Source organism: Lucilia sericata, unplaced genomic scaffold, assembly GCF_015586225.1.
Source record: "Lucilia sericata isolate MDLA Ls3-8-SP2 unplaced genomic scaffold, ASM1558622v1 Contig000737F_arrow, whole genome shotgun sequence".
NCBI lineage: Eukaryota > Metazoa > Arthropoda > Insecta > Diptera > Calliphoridae > Lucilia > Lucilia sericata.
This window is the reverse complement of record NW_023994735.1, coordinates 84,796-103,429: the sequence shown is the minus strand read 5'-3', so window position 1 is coordinate 103,429 and position 18,634 is coordinate 84,796. Positions and strand designations below refer to the sequence as shown.

The 18,634-nt window shown below is 31.1% G+C and overlaps 1 protein-coding gene across 1 annotated transcript in view; it reads right to left on the bottom strand.

Annotated features, from left to right (window-relative positions):
• Positions 1-18,634, bottom strand: part of LOC119607723 (connectin) — a 115,980-nt gene that overhangs the window by 81,221 nt on the left and 16,125 nt on the right. Inside the window, exon 2 of the mRNA XM_037961802.1 lies at positions 5,939-6,033. The gene's annotated coding sequence lies outside the window, so the exon portion shown is untranslated. The remainder of the gene's footprint in view (positions 1-5,938; positions 6,034-18,634) is intronic.

The following is an 18,634-nucleotide window of genomic DNA, read 5'->3' as shown; positions in this document are numbered from 1 at the left end:
CTGGAAATGTATAAAAAATGGGCAAGCAAAATACTTTGCTATACTCACATTTATAGTACAAGTATTAACAAATATTTTCTTCGCAAAACGTACAACATATAATTTTATTTGTCGCGACATATGACGCGCCATAAAATATTGTATTTAAATTGTTTTTTATTATTTTTAAATTTGATATTTTGCATGTAGTTTATTTTCTGTCTTTCCTTTCGACATACAAATTTCTGTAAATAAAACAATAAATGATAATAAGACAATGGAAAATTTGTATTTTCAATGTACTTGTTTGTATAGCCTAGCAACAGCCTTTTATTGTCTTTAAGGCTGCTTATGGCATTTTTGTTGTTATTTCTTTTTGGAGTGGTTTTAAAAGATATGATCAGACATTTTAAGAAATAACTAAGGCATATATAATTATGTTAAATATGTTTAAACATTCAATTGTTCATGACAAATACTTACTATTTAAATTAGAATTAAATATTTAAAAATTTTGGTTTTTGTCCCACTGTAACTCTTTAATTATATTCTATTCAGACTCCTTTTTAACTTATTCTCAAAGCTTGTTGTGTTGTTTGTTACTATGCTAAAAATTAATAATTTAGCTTTAGTAGTTAATTAGTTATTAAGGACTGATTGTTCATAAATCTGATTAGCACACAGTACGTATGATTAATATTAATTTTTGGGTATTTTTGTAAAAAATTGTATAATTTGTTTTCCAAAAAACGGATTTTGAAAATTGAAACAGCGTTTAATACCTATGAATGTTAGTTATAGTATTATATTATCTACTGAAAGTAGTTGGATGTAATTCTGCACATATTTTTTAAGATGGTTTAAACTTTTATGTTTAAGATTTTAAAAGAATGTATTTTATTTAGTGTTTTAACTTTTTCTACTCTAGTTGATCTATTATAGGTTGATCTGCTAACAATAAGAAGACCAACCAAATCTACAAACCAATTTTGCCACAGTAGGATGTATCGGAGGATTCCCAAGGCCTTGTGGCCGAGGTTGAACAGATAATCAGAGTGGTCTTAATATTGGACTGAATAAATGAAAAAATCGGATTCTTTCTCAATATCCGAGCCAAAGAGAATCAGGTTTCCTAAGGAGTCGACAACTGAGATTAAACCTAAAAAGAAAAAGAGCTCCTCGTCTTCTAATATACAGTCAAAGCCAAGCCATACCTAAAGTTGCTAAGAGAAGAAAACGGGACGATCTCCGCTATGCAGTATACGATGCCGGTAAACCAACAGACAAATTTCCTATAAACCTGCAGAATAAGTTACAAGATCTGGTCAACAATATGATAGTGGACCACACAATCGCTTCAAAGGGTAAACAACCAATAGAGGCGTGAGCTGCGAGTTTAGCATGGGCGTGGTGTTGATGAGGTTGACATCTCAGTTTTTCGAAAGACTGAACGTCCGTCTATCCAATGGGAATACCCATAATATGTTCAGATTTTAGAGGATCTACAATATATATCATTTTAAATAGTATTCAAGACAAGTGCGACATTTAGTTGTCCACAAACTATATCTCAAGGGGGAAATGTGTAACTACTGCCTGAACGTCAGTTCATTACATGACAACTTATTGTCTGGAATAGTAAATTACTAATTACTTAAATATTAAATCTATTACAAAATTATCCACAATTAAACAACATTTATTAGTTATTAGCTTTTAATTGCAATAATATTTAATTGAATATAATTACTAGCTATTAACTCAATTTAAAAATGTTACAACATTTTTTCCCCATAACAACAACAATCAATAGGGAGTGAGATGGAGTTAAACTCAAGTAATTACCATGAAACATATGTTAAAATCACAACAAAAAATCTTATTAAAACAAGCAGTTGTAAAATAAGTAAGTTAGAAAAAAAATCCAAAAACAATTATGAAATCATTATAACAAAAAACAAAACTACCACAACAACAAATGACACTTAAGACTGTCTAGAATGATGACTCCTCAGCTTGCCTTTTAACTCTTGCAGCCACTCCACTTTACATATCAATTACTTACTGGCAAACATTCCACAAATCTCATTTACGGCTACGGGTGTTTAACAATTTGATTTGTTAGAACAAGTAAAAGACTTAAACTCTTTCTAAATAGGGGAATGTATTGTTCTTGTGTTCTTTAGAGGACGAAAAGGAAACAACCCTTAGATTTTTTATTTCCAAAACCAACACAACATACAATTTTGAAAAGACAATTATACGGGTGTTGTTCAATTAAAAACAACAAAAAAAAAATAGATTGCAAGAAAAAAAAAACAATAAACCGTAAAGAAAAGAACATTTTACTTGTCTTTTGTTAAATATTAAGTAGAATAGAGATTTTTTAATCTAAATTTTAGATTTAAATGAAAGGGATGTTGATTGCTCTAAAAAAAGGGTGTAATATCATTTAACGACTTTGTTCTTGTTGTAGTTTTCTTACTCCTTTGTGTCGTTTTGCCTGTCATAAACGGAAATTATTTATTAAACCCGTAAAATTTAATAGAATTTTAAATCAAGTTAAATCAGTAAATTGGGAATTTGGTTAGTATTAGGATGGCTATAAGAAAATTTTTCAATTACAGCTAGAAGCAAACATCTATATAGTAGTGTAAAGTGAGCTTTCGGATGGGGTTTGTTCAGAAGAAATCTGTTTGCTTATCTAGTGTTTGAAAAATTTATTTAAATATAAAATTTCTGCGAACCTCCCTAATGTACATATGTTTTTTAATAATATTTATGTAAATACTTGGGGATTTAGTTGTAAATATAAAATTTTTAGTTTTTAGTATTTAATTTATAGTTCTATTGTCCCTTTCAGTTTAATTCAACAATATAAGCTTTACAGTTTAAGTATCAAATCTGAAATTTAAATTTCATACTCAACACACATGCAATATGTTTAGTTATTCTTATTTTTTTTGAAAATATTAATTTTTAAAAGAAATAGTTTTATTTGGGCTCAAGTTAATTTGGGCAATATATTTTGAGGCTTTCGACGACCTTCATCAGACATGTTTATGACTTTTTGGAAATATTGTTAGACACTCAAGTCTTTATAACCTACCGGTGACCATACTCCGGTTAGTTATTAGGTTATGTTAGTGTTCTAGTCTGGTAGACCAGAGGTCGTGGGTTCGTTTCCCAACTGAGGCACTACTACATTACTGTATTTAAATTCTCCCCTGAGCCCAGGAAGCTGACATATAGCCTGTACAGTAACCGATCGGTCAAAGTTAAATGCCAACTCTAATTTCGTTATGGCAAAGATCTTTTGAGGACAACAATTTGTAGTTGAATTTCGATAGACCTTTTTCGGGAGTTCTATTAAAGATCTAAGGTTTGTAGATAATTCAGAAATCATAGGAATATTTCGAGGAAATGTTTCAATAAAGTTCTTGAAAAATAATGTATAATTCTTTTGATGTTTGTAAATCCAGAAAATGTACGTCCGCCTGTCTGTCTGTCTGTATGTCTGTCTGCCAGTCTGTCAGTCTGTCTGTCTGTCTGTCTGTCTGTCTGCCTGCCTGTCTGTCTGTCTGTCTGTCTGTCTGTCTGTCTGTCTGTCTGTCTGTCTGTCTGCCTGTCTGTCTGTCCTTCTGCCCACATAAATCTTGTAATGAAACTACAGTTCGTATTTGTGAAGATAATACTATAATGACATTCTACATCCTCCGTAGAATATATAGATTCAGAATTCTATCTGAAAACATACATCAGTCCGCCTATCTGTCTATCCGCCCATCTGTCTGTATGTCTGTCCTTCGGTCATCGTTAATTTTGTTTTCAAATTTAGTGTGTGATGGTATTATGTACCAAGGACGATCCGGTGGATTAGTGATAAGTGTGCAAGATGTTAGACCGGAGGTAATGGATTACTGGGTTCCATTCCTATCAGAGACACTGGTAAAGTTGTACAAAACAGACTCGGTGGAGTTCTTCGGATTTGATATAACATACATCCCCCTTTGAACTAACTAAGGACGATCCAATGTTATGTATCTAACCAAGAGAATCTTTTCTCTAATGAGGCGCTGTAGAATATATAAATCCAGAATTCCATTTGAAAATACATCTCCATCCGTCCGTCCGCCTGTCTGTCTGACCGACCGTCTGTCCTTCCGTCAACGTAAATTATCAAATTGGTTGTATGATATTATTATGTATCAAGGACGATACGGTCGACTAGTGATTAGTGTGCAAGTTGTTAGACCGGAGGTAGTGGATTAGAGAGAGTGGTAAAATTGTGGAAAAAAGGCCTGGTGGATTTCTTCGGATTTGATATAACAAGCGTTCCAATACTATCTATTAAGAAGTAGTGAAGTCATAGTATACTTATACCGAATGCAACTGATTCGTTTGAAGGGTACATGACATTCTACATCCACGGTAGAATATATAAATTCAGAATTCCATTTGGAAACACATCTCCGTCCGTCTGTCTGACTGACTGTCTGTCCATCCGTCAACGTAAATGATCAAATTGAGTGTATTAGAATGCATGTTGTTAGACCGGTTCGATTCTAACCAGAGAGACTGGTAAAATTGCGAAAAAAAGGCCCGGTGGAGTTCTTGTGATATAACATACATTCCCCTTCAAACTAACTAACTAAGGGCGATTAAATGCTATGTATCTAACCAAAATATCCTTTCTATTAAGAAGTCGTATACTTATAACGAATGCAACTGATTCCTTTGAAGCGAGCATTTCAAAGATTTGAAAATGAAAATTTTCAAAGTGTTTTCCGGAAAGCTTTTAAAATTTTTAAAAGAAAACAGTTTCAAACAAAATTTTAAAATTATGATAAACATTTCCTTTACAAATTATGATTTTATAGAGAATTCTATAAGTTTTACAAAAAACAAAAACAGTTAAAATATATTTTTTCCAACAACATCCTTGAAAAGTCCAGAAAATTCTTAAGTAAAACTTTTACCCCTATAACAAATACAAAGAATTTTAAATATATTTTTTCCTCATTAATAATTAATTCATATAGAATTTCTTTAGCATCAATTTTAATGATAAAGTTAATATTTTATTATAAATAGCTTTGCTATATAATATAAACATTTTCTTAGAAAACAAAAAATAAAATCTACATAAGCAATATCTTTAAGCAACAATTTTTTGACAAACATCATCATCGTTGTCATGAATCAGAAAACAAAAAGTTAAAAAAAAACCTGATGATGATGATGAAAAATAACAGTGTGACATCTTGTTGACACACTGTTTGAATTTATAATGGTAACTGACTGGGGGTTACTACTATTTTTGGAACTTTACTTAACAGTTTTCTTCTGTTTTTTTTATACCGGGTTGTTATCACTTTTTGTTGTTATGAAACGAGAAAAAAAAAACAGAATTGTTGTTTTGCAGCAAATGGTGTAAAAACATAAAGAGGAAAAGTAAAAAAAGTGTTGTTTTATTTATATTTTAACGTTTTTTTTTTATTTTTTTACCTTAAAATAACCCAGTTTTTTAATACATTCATTATATAAACCATCAACCTACATAATATTTTGTTATAATATTATTTACTATATATAGAACACTACTACAATACGGAAGATGTAGCATTTTAAACTTGTCATCATGGTAACAACAACAACACAAAAAGGATAAAGAGCGTAGGAAAGGGAAAATGAAAGGAAAACAAATATAATTGTTAAAAAACGTGAACTAATAATGATAATTTTTAATGAGTTTTGAAATTAGCTTTTAAATTTTCTAAATTTAAATATTTAAGGTTTTCTGTTACGGGAAAGTGTGGCAAGTATTGTGTGGTAAATTAAAAATGAGGAACAAGGTTGTGGTGTCGGATATTGTAGTTGTAATAATTGATTATAACATTAAAATTTTCAAAAAATTGTTTAATTATTCATTAGTTTTTAAATAAATATACATGCTTACATTTTATCAGTTTTTCTTCAGATTCAAGATTTTTAAACAAAATATTGTAGAACTACGAACTTCTGCTAATATATAACTTCATGGGTAGACGATTTCTGAAAATATAAAGAAAATATTGTAATTGTTAATACAGATACTTTTTGTATAAATATTGAACTTAATCTATAAATTCTTAAATAAATTACTTTTATTACTTTTGAAATTTATCTATAATATTGACTGTTTAGAAGTGCTTATTATGACTTGGAAAACAAATATCACCTAGGCCTGACAAAAAAGTTTGAACACCAATAATTGTAGGACTTACTCTATGAATATATTTTTCTTCAGCAAAACCCTAATTTTCATGGACTAATAACAGATGAAAAACTATGATAGCTCAAAGCATTAAAGATCGTAAGTGAAGCCTTGTCAATCAGTAAAATTGACACTAAATACAAATACATAATACTGGCGATATTTAATGCTGTGTATTTAGTTTAACCAAAAGGATGCTATCTATTATGAGCAGTCTAGAACTGGCCAGACTACCGCTCCCTGTTTACTGAATGCGAATGCCACGCCCACATTATGCAAGCAGACATCAAAGCTTAATATTATATGTCAAACTATCTACTTTTTTGCCGATGACAGCAATATCTGCCATTCTTAAGCATTCAATTACAGGCCAATCCCTCTAGAGATTGGGGCAAATTAATGTCGAGTACTTTACGTCAACACGTTGGCCTATTACGTATATCGAATTTCTGGTCCAGCATACGTGCACTTTGCTCAAGACTTGAGCTATTTAATCTATGACCATTGCTGCTCCATTGCTTAACTTTCGAGATACAAAAACATCACTTCCGTTTACAACGACACAGATGGGATGGCCTCTGTTGAGTCGGCAACAGCACCTAGAGACATAACCGTTAGACCGAAGTACGAATCCATCATCCTTCGTTCTTATCACAGTGACACACTGTGGTAAATCTGGTATGAACAGAGTTTACTCTGAACATACCTGGACAAGGAAGGAAAATTCAATGCTATAGCATATATAAGATACCTTTCATCCATCAACATTCAACTCTGCACACTTCTCATTTATACGGGTATACAGACGGATGAGTTCCGTATACCCCTACATTCAGCCTGTAACATTAACAGCTACTCATTTCCAACGCTTATCCCGAAATATAGATTTCACCGTGCATCAGTCTTTTAACTGCAACTTACTCTTCCCGCGAATTTGGGTTTAAACCACGGCCACTACAAGGATCGCGAAGGAACCTCAACCAACTGACCAGCCAAGACAAGTCCTGAGGGCAACTGGCCACCTATAGTACCAGATTATGTGGTTCTCTAGTTCGGCCCCATGTCAAATCATTCCAAGTACTAGCCGAGGATTAAAATGACATCACCAGTTTATAGTACCGGCAGACTAGAGATACTGGTAGCACCTCTTTACCCCGGAATTGCAATACACCAAGGATCTTTCATCAAGGAACATGGCACGGGGGGATGGTTAAGAGATTGATCTCTGAATGAAGTCGTGTTAACGCAGTCGATTTTAAACGCCGCAAGACTTAATCTTGTTTTGTAACACATAAACGCGTGGCATGGCATTTATGGGTGGTGTAAATATTAAGGAATCGGAAACTCTAAATGTTCTGAGCATGAAAATACAGAGTGATGTCAACTGAACTAAACACAATTTTTAAAGTGTCGAAAGGAGCTTTCACTCCATCTGAATTCCTTTCGAAGTTTACATCAGTTATATCCGACCGACAATGGAAGACAACTTTCATATATGGGCCAGAGCACAACTCATTACAGGGAAATGTTCGTACGTGGAACAAACCATCTGCAGAAGTATTCCCCGCCACTTTCGATGTGAAAACATAAAAATCAAACAAACACGACTCCACCTATCCTCACCACCTATTTTCCTAGTTCCAACACAATGCACTTCATACGTAGCGATTATCCGCTGAGTGTAGGTCCAAGAAAAAAATAACATCAGACTAGACAATAAACTATTTAATAGACGAGTCAATAGACTAGATAAGGACAGAAGGCAATAGATTAGTCAGTAGATTAGTCAATAGGTTACTCAATAGACTAGACAGCAGATTAATCAATAATCTGTTTTCTAGTCAACAGAGTAGCCACTAGTTCAAGCAATAGACCAGTCAGATACCAATCAATATCCTCATCAATAAACTAGTTAATGGCCTAGAAAATGGTAATATGATTATATGAATCATCTATGGATATGTATGGAAATATGTCGGAAATATGCTCAATTCCTCCAATTTTCGGATAAGAACATATGAACATGAATCCTTGTATGGTCCTTATATAACTTTTTTTTAGCTGGGCTACTTAAAGTTCTTCCGTTGCTTGTCACTATTAATATCTGTCATACATTTAATCTTCATCTAAGTAGCTCACACTCTCTAGTCGTTCTTAATCAATCACAAAACTTTAACTCTTTTCTCTCACAAATACACAACACACACATCTACAAACCTTTCATAAGTTTTTCTCCTGAAAAAAATAGTCTTCATACTCCTGATAATAAACTAACTATAGTTGTTTTTATTGCATGAATATTTCGTTTTATTTGCAATTTTTTCATACAGAAAAAAATTTCTCTTACTAAAAATAAAGCATCTGTTATTTTTGAGATAAGTTTTCGTATGTTTTTACTCAATTCACTTTAAGGTTTAGTTGGTATTTTTTTTTTTTTGTTTCTCGTGCCAACTATAGAAAATCTTTTTCTACTCTACCTGTCTTTTGATGTAGACTAGTAACTTTTTCCAACTTGTTTACTTGCAACACACAGCAGTTGGAAAGGAAAAAGGAAAAGAAAAAGAGTAAAATTTTGTTGATATCTTCTATACATATTTGTCGTTGTTTTTTCTGCTACAGTTTTCACCCAAAAAGGAATTTCATTTTTCTTCTGCTAAAAACTTGTCGTATGAGAAAAGTCGGTATTTGTTAACATGAAAATATTTCATATTTTTTATATACTACTAGTACTTTCATTCTTTTTCGGAGAGTAAAAACAACTACCATAACTACCTGGGGAGTCTACTTACGAACGAGTATATGTCAAATTATGGGTTTTTGAGTTTGGGTAAGTGAATATGTATGTTTATGCATAAATAAAGACTATCTTTTGAATGACATGCTGTAGAAAAGTAGGTATATGTGAACTGGTTAAAGGATAGGTAACTGTTCCAAGATTTTATTTAAGATATAAAAGCCTCAAAAATGTAAGATTTTTCCACAAACTTCTTAAAATAGCAGCAGCTCCTTTTAATCCACCTAAACCTATTACATTCCTATATATTTTCTTTTCATGTCCTTAGTAAGTATGTTTAAATGTGTTATAACACATTTTATGTGTATTTTCTACGTTTCTTCGTTCTTTTTTTTTGACACAAATATTTTCCAAATACTTTAATATTTTTGTAGAAAAGAAATTCCAGTTTTTGTTGTTGCTTATTGTAGTCAATGTGCCACCTTCACCTTTTCTTTTCCTACGAAAGTGATGGCTTGGCTTCTCTATATAGTATTTGTATTCCTACTATAAGCAATAAAAGGTAAATATTTCCCCTCCCCCCCAAAAAAAAAATATACTAATAACAAACTATGCAAATTTTCTTTCATATTATTGTAAAGTTTAGTGAATTTTCGAAAATTCTGTTTGCATACACTCACACACATTCAAAAAAAAAAAATAAAAATAAAAGTGTACTGTTATTGGCTAAAGGAAAATATTATTAAACAGACAACTTTAATTTGGCATTCTAAAAATGAAAATCTATAGAATTTTGTCTACAAAAAAGGCTTAAATATTTACTGAAATTTTTTTGTATAAAATTTGTAAAATTCTTAAAAATGTAGTAGGTCTAGTGTAAATTATGCCTTGAGCTGAGTATTAATTAAAATTCCCCTTTTTATTTTTTGTTCAAGAATATTTGCATCACTTGTTATTGACATATTTTGTAACAAAAACATAAATTTTGTTGCATTTTACGTTGTTGTTTTTAGCTTCAAATTAAATTAATAACTAAGTAAGTGGTGAAAATGGTGGTAAAAACCACAAGTTGAGCTTAAAACTAAATATTTTTTTACCTTAAAGTGTGAGAAAGTTTGACAGATTTTGGTGGCAACCGTTAGAAGAGAAAAATTAAGTTTAAAATCAGTAAGAGTGCTATTGAAAAATTTTGCTATATGTAAGCAATTTATTGATGAAAAACTGATTTCCTGGAAGAGGTTTAATATTGATCGTTCATAACAAAATTTAGTTGAGGGATCTAGTGATTTAAGCCGAATATCATCGTAATCTAATACATCTAAGGATATTAACGACATTCAAGTCATTATCTTACGGGACTTAGTATGTTGGCTAGGATCAAATGTGGTCCGATTCTTAAGAAAATTCATTATATATTCTTAAGTAAAACGTAGTGAATACAGTTGTATGGGGGCTAGGTGAAATAATGGACCAAAAAAATTAACCAAAATCAATAGGGTTTATATTTGGGCAAATACAGTGTAATGTCCACTGAAATAAATACATTGTTCAAGTGTCGAAAGGGGCTTTCAACTGCCTCGGTTGTTAGTCATATTTCAATCCATCTGAATTCCTAACGAAGTATTTACGCCACTTATATTCAACCGATAATGGAAGACAACTTTCATATATGGGCCATAACAGGGAAAATTCATTCCACAGCCACATTGTTCGTATGTGGAACAAACTTCCTGCAGATGTATTACCCGCCAAATTCATTGCAAAAATATTTAAAACAAATGTTCCCAGACATGACTCCCTTTATTCACATAACCTATTTTCCTAGTTCTAACACAATCCACTTCATAAGTAGCGATCATCCCCTAAGAGCTGGTCCAAGAAAAAATAACATCACACTAGACAATAGACTACTTAATAGACAAGTCAATAGACTACGACATAGAACTGAACTAGAACTGAACTAGAACTGAACTAGAACTGAACTAGAACTGAACTAGAACTGAACTAGAACTGAACTAGAACTGAACTAGAACTGAACTAGAACTGAACTAGAACTGAACTAGAACTGAACTAGAACTGAACTAGAACTGAACTAGAACTGAACTAGAACTGAACTAGAACTGAACTAGAACTGAACTAGAACTGAACTAGAACTGAACTAGAACTGAACTAGAACTGAACTAGAACTGAACTAGAACTGAACTAGAACTGAACTAGAACTGAACTAGAACTGAACTAGAACTGAACTAGAACTGAACTAGAACTGAACTAGAACTGAACTAGAACTGAACTAGAACTGAACTAGAACTGAACTAGAACTGAACTAGAACTGAACTAGAACTGAACTAGAACTGAACTAGAACTGAACTAGAACTGAACTAGAACTGAACTAGAACTGAACTAGAACTGAACTAGAACTGAACTAGAACTGAACTAGAACTGAACTAGAACTGAACTAGAACTGAGAACTAGACTGAACTAGAACTGAACTAGAACTGAACTAGAACTGAACTAGAACTGAACTAGAACTGAACTAGAACTAAACTAGAACTGAACTAGAACTGTCTTGGTTACTATAAATATCTGTAGAGTACGTTTGTTTACTCTAAACTAGAGTATATTGGTTTACTCTAGAGTGGAGTGCGCTAATGTCTATCTACGCTAGAGAACTCTATAGCGAAGTATACTAGTATACTAATGACTCGACTTTGTATTTTTGTTCACGTAGTATAATTATTTTTATTACTCTACGCATAATAAATAACAAATTAAATATTCCTTCCATTTCATTGGTGACGATGATTTCAATAATTAACCAATTATGCAAAAAGCTATTTTTTAAAAAATAAACATTTATTAAATTTGCATTATTATCGTTTAATTAAAAAAAATAAATATATAAACTTTAAAAAGCTTTTTTTTATAAAAATAAATTCATAAAAAACAACATTTTCAATTATTTAAATTAAACATTTTATGTTAATACTCTTTAGCATATTTTACTTTTTTCACACTAATAAATAACACTTTTTTTTACAAATATGATATTTAAAATGAATGTTTGATTAATATATATTTAATTTTTTTTCTTAAATACCAACCATTTATAAATTATTTCTAATTACAAGAGCCTGATTATTACTATTTCCCTAATGAGTGTTAAATTTTTGTATTATTATTTAAATTTAAATAATATTTGTTATGTTGTAATGAAAATTTTACATTTGTTAGTTTTATTTTTTCGTAAACAAAAAATTAAATAAAACTAAAACGTAAAATTCAATTACATATAATCCTGTAAAATTTATAAAATATGTATAATGTTTATAAATATATTAATTATTTAAATATAAGTACATATTTGCAAAAAAAAAATATATAAATGAACTAAACAACCAAATGTAATTTTATTATTTAGATGTTTTTTTTTTCTTTATTTTGTAATTAAAACAAACAACTACATACAATTTCACCCTATTCCCTACATTCCATGGACATATATTTAGCTATTGTACTTTCATTAATAAAAAGTAATGCGCATTTGTGTTAATTACACATCATCATCATTATCATCCGCGACAATGTAATTATTATCATAATCATCGGCAACGATCCTTATTATAATTATAATCACCATGAGATTAAGATAAATAAATAATTGAATTTAATATTGTTGCCTTTAACATGTGCCAGATAAAATTAAATAAAAAAAATCATGGAAACACAACAAATTACTTCAAACCGGCAGTAATTAGCAAAATATTACCGGTCTTTTTTAGGCATTTTTATGAAATAATTAATGTAAAACAACGTTAACAACAACCATAGCTTAGCAAACAACATAAATTATGCCCATATTTTACTTAATAAATCAGCACAAATTAAAAGCTCATAAATATTTACGCTAAATATTTATTTGCCAAAAAAACAAATAATGACTACATTTCGTAATTGGCAAATTAGATTTTAAGCACAAAAGGAAAGTTGGAAACTTATCCTAGACTTATAATCAATTTTTGTATTTAGCATAATTAGAGGACATTAAGAAAATTCTTGCAGAAAACAACTGTGAAAACAGAGTAAAGTAATCTACTCTACAGCAGGTTGAACTACAACTGAACTAGAAACTAAACTAGAACAGAACTACAACTAAACAAGAATTGAACTAGAACTGAACTAGAACTGAACTAGAACTGAACTAAACTGAACTAGAACTGAACTAGAACTGAACTAGAACTTAACTAAACTAAACTAGAACTGAACTAGAACTGAACTAGAACTGAACTAGAACTGAACTAGAACTGAACTAGAACTGAACTAGAACTGAACTAGAACTGAACTAGAACTGAACTAGAACTGAACTAGAACTGAACTAGAACTGAACTAGAACTGAACTAGAACTGAACTAGAACTGAACTAGAACTGAACTAGAACTGAACTAGAACTGAACGAACTGAACTAGAACTGACCTAGAACTGAACTAGAACTGAACTAGAACTGAACTAGAACTGAACTAGAACTGAACTAGAACTGAACTAGAACTGAACTAGACTGAACTAGACTGAACTAGAACTGAACTAGAACTGAACTAGAACTGAACTAGAACTGAACTAGAACTGAACTAGAATGAACTAGAACTGAACTAGACTGAACTAACGAACTAGAACTACTAGAACTGAACTAGAACTGAACTAGAACTGAACTAGAACTGAACTAGAACTGAACTAGAACTGAACTAGAACTGAACTAGAACTGAACTAGAACTGAACTAGACTTAAACTATAACTGAACTAGAACTGACTAGAACTGAACTAGAACTGAACTAGAACTGAAACTAGAACTGAACTAGAACTGACACTAGAACTGAACTAGAACTGAACTAGAACTGAACTAGAACTGAACTAGAACTGAACGAGAACTGAAACTAGAACTGAACTAGAACTGAACTAGAAACTGAACTAGAACTGAACTAGAACTGAACTAGAACTGAACCTAGAACTGAACTATACTGAACTAGAACTTGAACTAGAACTGGAACTAGAACCGGAACTAGAACTGAACTAGAACTGAACTAGAACTGAACTAGAACTGAACTAGAACTGAACTAGAACTGAACTAGAACTGAACTAGAACTGAACTAGAACTGAACTAGAACTGAACTAGAACTGAACTAGAACTGAACTAGAACTGAACTAGAACTGAACTAGAACTGAACTAGAACTGAACTATAACTGAACTATAACTGAACTATAACTGAACTAGAACTGAACTAGAACTGAACTAGAACTGAACTAGAACTGAACTAGAACTGAACTAGAACTGAACTAGAACTGAACTAGAACTGAACTAGAACTGAACTAGAACTGAACTAGAACTGAACTAGAACTGAACTAGAACTGAACTAGAACTGAACTAGAACTGAACTAGAACTGAACTAGAACTGAACTAGAACTGAACTAGAACGAACTAGAACTGAACTAGAACTGAACTAGAACTGAACTAGACTGAACTAGAACTGAACTAGAACTGAACTAGAACTGAACTAGAACTGAACTAGAACTGAACTAGAACTGAACTAGAACTGAACAGAACTGAACTAGAACTGAACTAGAACTGAACTAGAACTGAACTAACTGAAAAAAAACTGAACTAGAACTGAACTAGAACTGAACTAGAACTGAACTAGAACTGAACTAGAACTGAACTAGAACTGAACTAGAACTGAACTAGAACTGAACTAGAACTGAACTAGAACTGAACTAGAACTGAACTAGAACTGAACTAGAACTGAACTAGAACTGAACTAGAACTGAACTAGAACTGAACTAGAACTGAACTAGAACTGAACTAGAACTGAACTAGAACTGAACTAGAACTGAACTAGAACTGAACTAGAACTGAACTAGAACTGAACTAGAACTGAACTAGAACTGAACTAGAACTTAACTAAAACTGAACTAGAACTGAATTAGAACTGAACTAGAACTGAACTAGAACTGAACTAGAACTGAACTAGAACTGAACTAGAACTGAACTAGAACTGAACTAGAACTGAACTAGAACGAACTAGAACTGAACTAGAACTGAACTAGAACTGAACTAGAACTGAACTAGAACTGAACTAGAACTGAACTAAACTGAACTAGAACTGAACTAGAACTGAACTAGAACTGAACTAGAACTGAACTAGAACTGAACTAGAACTGAACTAGAACTGAACTAGAACTGAACTAGAACTGAACTAGAACTGAACTAGAACTGAAGTAGAACTGAACTAGAACTGAATTAGAACTGAATTAGAACTGAACTAGAACTGAACTAGAACTGAACTAGAACTGAACTAGAACTGAACTAGAACTGAACTAGAACTAGAACTGAACTAGAACTGAACTAGAACTGAACTAGAACTAGAACTGAACTAGAACTGAACTAGAACTGAACTAGAACTGAACTAGAACTGAACTAGAACTGAACTAGAACTGAACTAGAACTGAACTAGAACTGAACTAGAACTGAACTAGAACTGAACTGAACTGAAGAACTGAACTAGAACTAACTAGATTCCTATACAAATTTGCATAAAAAACTACCATTTTATAACTCTAAATAATTTATTCAATTACAATAAAATTCACGCCAAATTAAAAACATCAATATTCATTAAAAAAACACACACATACGCCATTATATACATAAATGATATGCATAACAAACAAATGCACAACTAACTACTTGAACAGGTAACAACTATTAAAGCAATCGTGATTATGAAAATTTTTTGGGAGGTTCTATTAATAAATAAAAAATACATATGTAAAATACCCGTCAAAGGAAAAACTTGATTACTCATGCATGCCTGCATAAATGCAGCTCCTACACATATGTATATATATTAGAGTGCTCCAAAAAAACGAAGTTGCGAATTTTGCCCTTCCCCCCCTCTAGAATTGTTCTATGGGTTGTAAAACTATGTCATACAAAAAATTAGGCTGATAGGATAACGTTAACAGGTGCCGCAACGGCACTAAAGTTTCCAAGTGCATTTACAAGGGGAAAAAATCGATTTTTTTCAGTTTTTGCTAAAATTTTGCCACTTAATAATAAACTTTACAATGTATTGTGATGGAATCGCAATGTACACATAATAAGCTTTTCGGAAAGATATAAAACATAAATATTGGTTGAAAACTTTCAGAGTTATTGCAAATTCCCCAGACCATTAACGTGTCTCACAGCACATGAATTCGAAATGTGACAAAAAAATTAACATTTTTTAGGAAATATTGTAAAAAAACATTTTGTTACTTAAAATATATCTATAATAACTAGAATGTTAGCTTTTGTCTTTATACGATAACGCAAACTTGTTCTCAGCTATGGTTAAAAAAGTTTGAATTTTTCAACGGCCGTTTCAAATCTCCAATTTCAGTTTTTTTTGAAACTTTGTTAAACAAATTTTAAAATTTTTAGAAGATCTCATGGGGATTTATGGACAATAGATAAGGGAATAAAACGGTAAAAAAATTAGATCAATAATTCTTACAGTTTAGCTGTACCTGCGATTTGAACTCGGCGGATTTCGGGAAAATCGCATTTTTTTGTAATATATTAGAGAATACGTATTAATTTTTTACTGTTGTACATTTTAAACAAAGTATTTTCAGAGTATTATAGACCAGATAATATAAAATATATATTCCAAGTTTTATTCAATTCGGACATTCTTAACCCATAAAATGTGGAGTTCAAAGGTCAAATTTTGCTATATTTGGGAATTCTCAGTGTACCATATCGAAATATTATGTATTTGTCGGTCATATTTAATAAAGATGACTTGAATTTTTAGTATAAAGTCTTATGTTTAAAATAGCAGCGAAAAAAAGTAAAATTAACCCTTTAAAACACATGGGAAAAATTTAACCCCGAAGATCAAAAAATCGTAAAAACACTATCCATTTGAATAATGCTCTATATAATTAGAGGAATAACATAAATAAAACAAAAAAAATATATATTAGGTATAAAAACTTATGAATTAACCCTTTTTGAACCTATAAAGTTTGTATTTTTAGACATATTATGTCGAAAATGGTCCGAAAAAATGGACTACATAAATTATCAGTTTTAAAAACAAAATTTTTCTTTTAAAAATGTACACCTATAGTTTACTCCATAGTCGAAAAGGGTTAAAGTATAATTTTTTATACTTAATATATACGTTTTGTTATATTTCTGCTATTTCTCTAATTATATAGAGCTTTATTCAAATGGATAGTGCTTTTTAAAATTTTTGAACTTTGGTGTTAAATTGTTCCCAAGTGCCTTAAAGTGTTAATTTACCTTTTTTTTACTCTATTTTAAATATCGGACTTTATACGATAAATTCCAGTAATTTTTGGTAAATATGGCCAACAAATAAATAATATTTTAATATGGTGCACTGAGAATTCCCAAATATAGCAAAATTTAACCTTTGAACTCCACATTTTATGGGTTAAGAATGTCCGATTTGAATAAAACTTGGAATATATATTTTATATTATCTGGTCTATAATACTCTGAAAATACTTTGTTTAAAATGTACAACAGTAAAAAATTAATACGTATTCTCTAATATATTACAAAAAAATGCGATTTTCCCGAAATCCGCCGAGTTCAAATCGCAGGTACAGCTAAACTGTAAGAATTATTGATCTAATTTTTTACCGTTTTATTCCCTTATCTATTGTCCATAAATTCCCATGAGATCTTCTAAAATTTTAAAATTTGTTTAACAAAGTTTCAAAAAACTGAAATTGGAGATTTGAAACGGCCGTTGAAAAAATCAAACTTTTTGACCATAGCTGAGAACAAGTTTGCGTTATCGTATAAGGACAAAAGCTAGTATTCAAGTAATTTTTAGTATATTTTAAGTAACAAAATGGTTTTTTTACAATATGTCCTAAAAAATTTTAATTTTTTTGTCACATTTCGAATTCATGTGCTGTGAGACACGTTAATGGCCTGGGGAATTTGCAATAACTTTAAAAATTTTCAACCAATTTTTGTGTTTTATATCTTTCTGAAATGCTTATTCTGTGCACATTACGATTCCTTTACAATAAAGTGCAAAGTTTATTATTAAGTTGCAAAATTTGAGCAAAAACTGAAAAAAATCGATTTTTTCCACTTGTAAATGCACTTGGAAACTTCTGAGCCGTTGCGGCACCTGTTAACGTTATCCTATCAGCCTAATTTTTTGCATGACATAGTTTTACAACCCATAGAACAATTCCAGAGGGGGGGACGGCCTGTCGGATAAAATTTTTTTTCCTTCATACAAGCTTGGAGCACTCTAATATATATACATAACATCACATCATTTAAATTTCCTAAGGTTTCGCCTTCTATTATTAAGAACGTCTGAAACTACTACAAAATTAACGTAATTAATTTATATGTATGTGTTTTTTTATATTCCAGTTGATTTCTTGGAGGTTTCTCATTCATTCATTCATTCACGTCTTCATGCATGCTGCATTTGAAAAGAATTCTACAATTATTTCAAGTACATTTTTAAATGCATTTTATTTTAGCTTTTCATTACTATGAACGTTTCTACATACAGACGTACATATGTATATGGGAATATGAGTGTTCTTGTCAGCTCAAGTTTTTCCACGATT